Here is a 6,761-nt window from a genome sequence, read left to right as displayed (position 1 = left end):
AGTGCCAAATTTCCTCTGGTTGCCAAAATTGGAACAATTTTTTTCCAGCATGAATCGGTTCCGCATTAAATCATTAGAATATTTATAACGTTTCGCTGCCATACGGTAATTACAACCCACACTGGAGCTCTGTGAGTAGTTGAACTTTAATTATAACCACTCGGTACGATCTTCGGATTTGTTCAAGGCTATCTTCCATCACATGATCCCTGCTAAAAAAAAAATTGTATTTTTCACACCAGTAACACATCTTCAGTTATTTTGTGTCCGCCCCCGGTAGCTGAGTGGTCAGCGCGACAGAATGTCGATCCTAATGGGCCCCGGTTCAATCCCCGGCTGGGTCGGAGATATTATCCGCTCAGGGACTGGGTGTTGTGCTGTCCTAATAATCATCATTTCATCCCCATCGACGCGCAAGTCGCCGAAGTGGCGTCGAGACTTGCACCCGGCGAGGGGTCTACCTGACGGGAGGCTCTAGTCACAAGACATTATAGTTATTTTGTTACTCTACATTTTGTATAGCCATTCCTCTTTCTTTTATCCTCCGATCATTCTAGTGCGACATTATTTACTCAAGAATATGTTACGTCTTCTCAAATCCTTTCACACAGTTTTCAACAGATTTTTTCCTCACACATTATATGTAAGAACTTTTCATTTTGTTTCTTATTGTCTTATGATCTAATTTCCTTCTGTACCATCACTTTCACACAATTGTAATGTGTTCTTAGTTTTTCATTACTCACTTATCACATCCACACGATGTTATGCACCACATGTAGCCTAAACTTCCGTATTCTGATGTCAACACCTTATGCCAGTACAGTTCCTTTGTTGTAGAAAGCATTCTTCAACGTAAAAAAGTAACTCAGACGTCAATCCGAAGACTGTTTTGAACACCGCAGTACTTTACTGGACATCAAAGGAGGAATGCCGTTGCCTTCCTCTGACCTTCGAACTGACTTGTTCAGGCAGTTTTGGGGACATACAGTTTAACGTGGTACCAGCCACAATTCTGTTAATGTCTTACTTGGAAGATCTGCTACGTTCTTGTTTTCTATACTACAGTCACTAAAAGAAAATCCGTGACGGCTGCAGTTGACTTGGCTCTGCTGCTTCACGTGTCTACATCTGTAGCCAATTGCGTTTTACAGCTAAAAACTTTCAGCTGTCAAAGATCATCTTAATCCGTCTGTACAACAGATTCAAAAATTATTTTACCCTCATTAATTTGTATTGTCAGATACTGGGGCTTAGGCGATCGGTAATCTGTTTTCTAATCACGTATACAAGATTTGTTATTTTAGGTCAGAAGCGGATATGGTCTGTGAAACGTACAAAATGAGTCTTAAAGCTAGCAGCAGTGTGTATGCTGCTACCTTATTTCATGGTAACTAAAACTATGTGCAACACCGGATCTCCAATGTGGACCCTTGCTTTCATGGACTGGAGTGTTGCTTGCGAAAGGAAAGTCAAGGGTGCCATTTTATGAAACACTGAAGTTAGTGACGAAGTATTTTTACAGTATTTGTTTTCCATCATTTATGAAACGTAATTTATGTGAAACACGATTGGAATAGAATATCGCCTTGGGTCACAATTAACGTTTCTAATTTATCGAAACACATTTAACGAAAGGCAAAAAATCTGTATGCAGTCGCTGTTTCCGCATCCCATGAGTAAGCAAAGTTTCATTAGCTTCAAGAAATACAACAGTAAATAAATTGGAAGATAGGTAAGTCCAACACTTACAGTTAGCCCAGCCAAACTGAAACACATCATTTGTTGAGCGACCAAACTTACATTGAAATGCCTCTTTAAAGTGTTACTACTTCAAATTATTTATGATTATTGCCAAGCATGCATCACTGCTTATATTTGACTGGTATGTTAGAATTAGCTACTTGAAACTTTCCTTAGAGCACGTTTCTATGGTTTAAACTACACAACGAAATTGATGAGGTTCTGAGTATAAACTTACACTTAAGTCGAGTCTCATCACACAATTAACCACAAGCCACACGCAAAATAGATACAGATTCTACACAGTGGGAAGACTGTGATACAGCTGTATGAGTCCAGTCTTAGATTTAAATTCACTATAATAGACTGCAGAGCTAATCTTACTCAACCTCTAGGATTTAACATGTCTTATTGATGATGGATTCGTCGGGACGACTCTTAGTCCTGACAAGGCCTTCGAAACTAGCCTGAAGAGCGTTTCATCCAGTTTCAGTTTATTTGATCTCCAAGTATATGTGTAAAGCATATACGACGTTTTTCGCGATGGTGTTTCCCAAATTTCGGAATTTTTCAAATTTGAACTTGTAAGAAGAAATGGGTAAAAGAATATAAGATTGTGTTACTGGAATATTCAGGCCGAGTCACACCACAACCTAATTAATGTTTAATTAAAACTATTATGAACCAACTACCGCCAGTTTTGGCGAAACTATACATTGAATATTTTGAAGGAAAGCCATTATGACATATAAATTCAAGTTTTCTCGTCTCTATCACGAGGACAACACGTTTCTGATACAACCACACGGTACAAAGAAATTTCATGATGTTTCGGAGCATCTAATCTCTACATTTGTAGAAATATACCTAGGAAACAGATGTTTAACTGTAAAGGAAATCACATAAAAGACACTTCAACTGTAGATTTCCATTCTGTGTCCGTACCCGGTGCTAAGTAGGCATCAGAGCAGATTTCGAATGTGTTCAGAAACACACTGCTAGGATACTAAAAGGTCGGTACAGCCAACACAAAAGATAAACAAAGACGTTCTGAAAAGTTAAAATGGTAATGTTTTTGACAAAGTTGAAGTTTCTGTTTATATGTTTGTTCTCTCTTGACTTCCTTCTCGCGGAAGCCTCTCGGCTTTATTCTTGAATAATTACAGGGCAGTTCTGCATCACCATAGTATATTTACATAGGGATGCAGAAAATAAGGGACAGAGGTTAGGGTGGGTGCAGAGGCATATAAAAAAATTGGTTCAAATTGCTCTGAGCACTATGGGACTTAACATCTTAGGTCATCAGTCCCCTAGAACTTAGAACTACTTAAACCTAACTAACCTAAGGACATCACACACATCCATGCCCGAGGCAGGATTCGAACCTGCGACCGTAGCAGTCTCGCGGTTCCGGACTGCAGCGCCTAGAACCGCACGGCCACCGCGGCTGGCAGGGGCATATAGACGGTCTATTTTCAGGCGCTCAGTACGCGAACGGAAATGTAATTAAATCATTAATATCTGTAAGAGGTACCATCCGCCATGCACTGCCCACTGGCTAGTCATGTATATATGTATGTGTGGATGTAGATACCTTGGTTAGAATGTGTACACAGACTGTTCAAACACATATCTGTGTCTACACGCCTCCAAAAATTGCCAACGGACACAAAGTAATGTGGAGTTGGGTAATTTGATACACTGAGCTTTAAAAATATTTCACAGGAAATGGGACACTCACGAGTAGTATTGAAAGAGAATATAAATTCAACTGACTAACCGAGCGAGCACTGTGGACGAATTTATTAATAGTTACTTACGAACCTATTCACCGGAAAAATCAGTAGATTCCTACGAAAACACGACGTCCAATGCTTTTCACTCCCAACCATGAAGATAAAAAAGATCAGTTTTGCAAAGCTACGGACTGTGTCGGTCTCCACAAAGTGGGTGTCTACAACAATCCATACCTCTGTGGCACGTTGTGCCTGGGACAGAGTTTGATAATAGTTAAACAGGAGTGTAGGGAACATCGTCAGTGACACAACCGACTGAGGCTGTAAGGAAAATAAGCTTCTGAGGAGGTACGAGAAGACAGCATCGGGGTGTGTTTCTCGGTTTCAGAGGCAGCATAACTGAAGAGTTTTCCAAAAGAAAATGTCGGAAAATTTTGTATTTAGAGATGGAATAACTAAGGTTAGTTCCAGGCTTGGGATTCACTACTCAGCTAAGGTTTTGCATCGTTGCATGACATATAATTTGTTGGTGATGCACATTCGAAATTCGATAGATTCTGAAGACACCGTATCAGAATGCTTTCTCCTGCAGCGTTCCACTGTAGTATAGAATATCTTGAAGAACGTCTTGAGACATTACTTGTTTACTTTTTTTGTCTTTTATCGTTATGTTGACTAGGTGTTTTTAATCACACCCTTTCCAAAAGAAAAAAAACGTTTCGTATATGAGTAATGTATCACATCTCCCTTGGCTGCTGCATAACTCTTTCTGTTTAACTTAATGGTGATGTATATTGTCGACTGGGTGCTGACTTGAGCAATTTCGTCTTTGACGCTGTCGCATTACCACTTCCCTCAAAACAAACGATACTCCAGAGTTAATTTATTTCCTCCTGGTAGCTGTGGGTGAAAGCGGACGAAAAGAGATAGGCCTACGCGCTCGCATCTTTGTACCACATTTGGCGAGTGTTACAAAATACTGGCGTTGACATTACTTTAATACAATAAATCATTAAATACTTTATGAATCAAAACGACCACGATACTGGTATGATATTCTGCAAGGTTTATTATTTTGTTTTACAAACCGGTTTTCAGCTCTTACGCCGCCATAAGCTACACACATGTGTGTGGCCGTGAAATTTGTAGTATCAAAGATTTTCAACTGGTGCATCTACAGAGTATCTCAATTGGTTTCCATAGATGACAGTCGGTAATTTTTGGTTTTATACTAAAACGAGAGGCATAATTTCAGTGAAAAGGCGATGTAAAGTAAATGAACTCAAGGAAAATATGTGACACATTAAGTAATGGGCTATATGAAACAAAAGCTACAAAAATATTGTGCTGAAAACAAAATAAACTGAACAATGAAGATGCCATGTTCGAAGGGAGTGGCTTAAAGAAATAACTTTGTCTGTAACAGGTCCAATATTACAAACATGTAAGACATACAAATGATATTGGAAACTTAGAAAAGGAAACACTACTTTTGCAAGACACCTGCTTAAAGAAGGTCACTGTTTCAAGTTGTAGCACGAAGTCTTAGATCAGATTCATAAATGGAGGAAGATGAACTATTTTGGAATAATCTAAATTGATAAACATGCGTCCATTTACCCAAACTTATTACTGAATGATCACAGTTTCCTTCTAATGGCAGATGACGCTACTCGTAGTTCCATCCAGAGCATGTTGTAAATTACCCGTCCTACTCACAGACCTCAATTTTTCCTCTGTTTTAGTTACTACAATTTCAGTTAGTCTGTTAAAATAATGCTTTGTACAATCACAGCTGCTTTTCTTACCTACTTAATCTCACCTGTTTATCTTACATGTTTGTAATAATGGCTCTGTTAAATACAAAATTATTTTGTTCTGCCACTCCCTCGATACACGTCACCAAAGTTCATTCGAATTATTTTCTTCTCGGAACAATTGCTGTAAATCGTTATATAGTTCGTTATTTAATGTGTCACTTACACACATCGACAAAAGTCTGAAATATCATAGAGTTTACTACAGTGATTCTTACTTTACACACATTGGGATCTGCACAGTGCCGTATTAACCAAATAATTATAATTCCTTGTAGATACTAGAATAATTTTGGTTAGCTACAGAAAATCATTACAAAAAAAGCAGACTCTCTGCTAAGTGAACGTCTTGAATACAAAAAAAGTGAAAATCTTTATCTCATGTTGATTATTATCAGTCTTTAGCAGTGAGTGTGTCCTCCTCGCACACGGATGAGTTCTTCCACTCTGCGAGGTATGCTCTGGATGAGACCATAACTTTTGTCTTGGCTATGAGGGCCCACTCTTCAGTGGCAGCTTCAGTGAGGTCCTGAAGATTGTTAGGTGGATCTGGACGCTGTGCAATGGCCACCTTCAACAGTTCCCATGCATGATAGGTAGCTTTCATGTCTGGGAAGTGTGCTGGCCATTGCATTCGAGTAATGTTGCATCTTTGAAGATACCGAGACACTGCTAAAGTTGGAGCAGCCTTGCATTGTCATCGACTAGGACGAAGTTGCACCGACTTCACGTCTGTAGGACTTTGCAGTCGTAGGATCTCTTGGAGGTATCAGGGATGAGTCAAATGGCCGTAGAATGGAATTAGCGGGACCCGCCGTTCCATCATTATTGCCACCCAGAACACTACACTTCCACATGCAAACTGATGGACTTCCTGAATCTGTTGGCGATCCTGATGTCATCTAGTGCTTCTCCAAACCTTAACAAGTCTAATGTCCAGTCGCAGACCAATCCTGGTCTCGTCGGCAAACATGACACTCCGTTCTACAATGGTCCAATGTTGATGTGCGAGAGCCCAGTCCCTTCGACTGCGTCGGTTCCGTTGGTTCAGTGCAAAACTTCTAATTGGTCTTCTGGAATAAATACCATCCTGATGCTATCTTCGGTGTACTGTTTGGTCTGAGAAACGAATCCCTTTTGCCCGGTAGAAGTCATTCCTAATATTCCTGGCGGTTGGTTTGGGCGCCTGCCAGCCGACAGTTGCAGGAAACGATCCTGTATTGGTGTCGTCATACAAGAACGACCAATGCGAGCTCTATTGTTTACATTTTCTGTCTCTCTGCACTTTCTCCTCACCTTAGAATCACCACTTTGAATGACATATAACATATGGGCAACAGCCTGCTGTGTATGACCAGCTGAAAGTAAAACCACTATCCTTACTCTGTTACAGTGTTGCATGCCTGTAAGTGGCATGTTACTATAGTTCTGAACACGAACTGAATGAAACTATTGTTGGTACTGG

Source organism: Schistocerca piceifrons, chromosome 1, assembly GCF_021461385.2.
Source record: "Schistocerca piceifrons isolate TAMUIC-IGC-003096 chromosome 1, iqSchPice1.1, whole genome shotgun sequence".
Classification (NCBI taxonomy): Eukaryota; Metazoa; Arthropoda; class Insecta; order Orthoptera; family Acrididae; genus Schistocerca; species Schistocerca piceifrons.
This window is presented reverse-complemented; position numbering follows the sequence as displayed.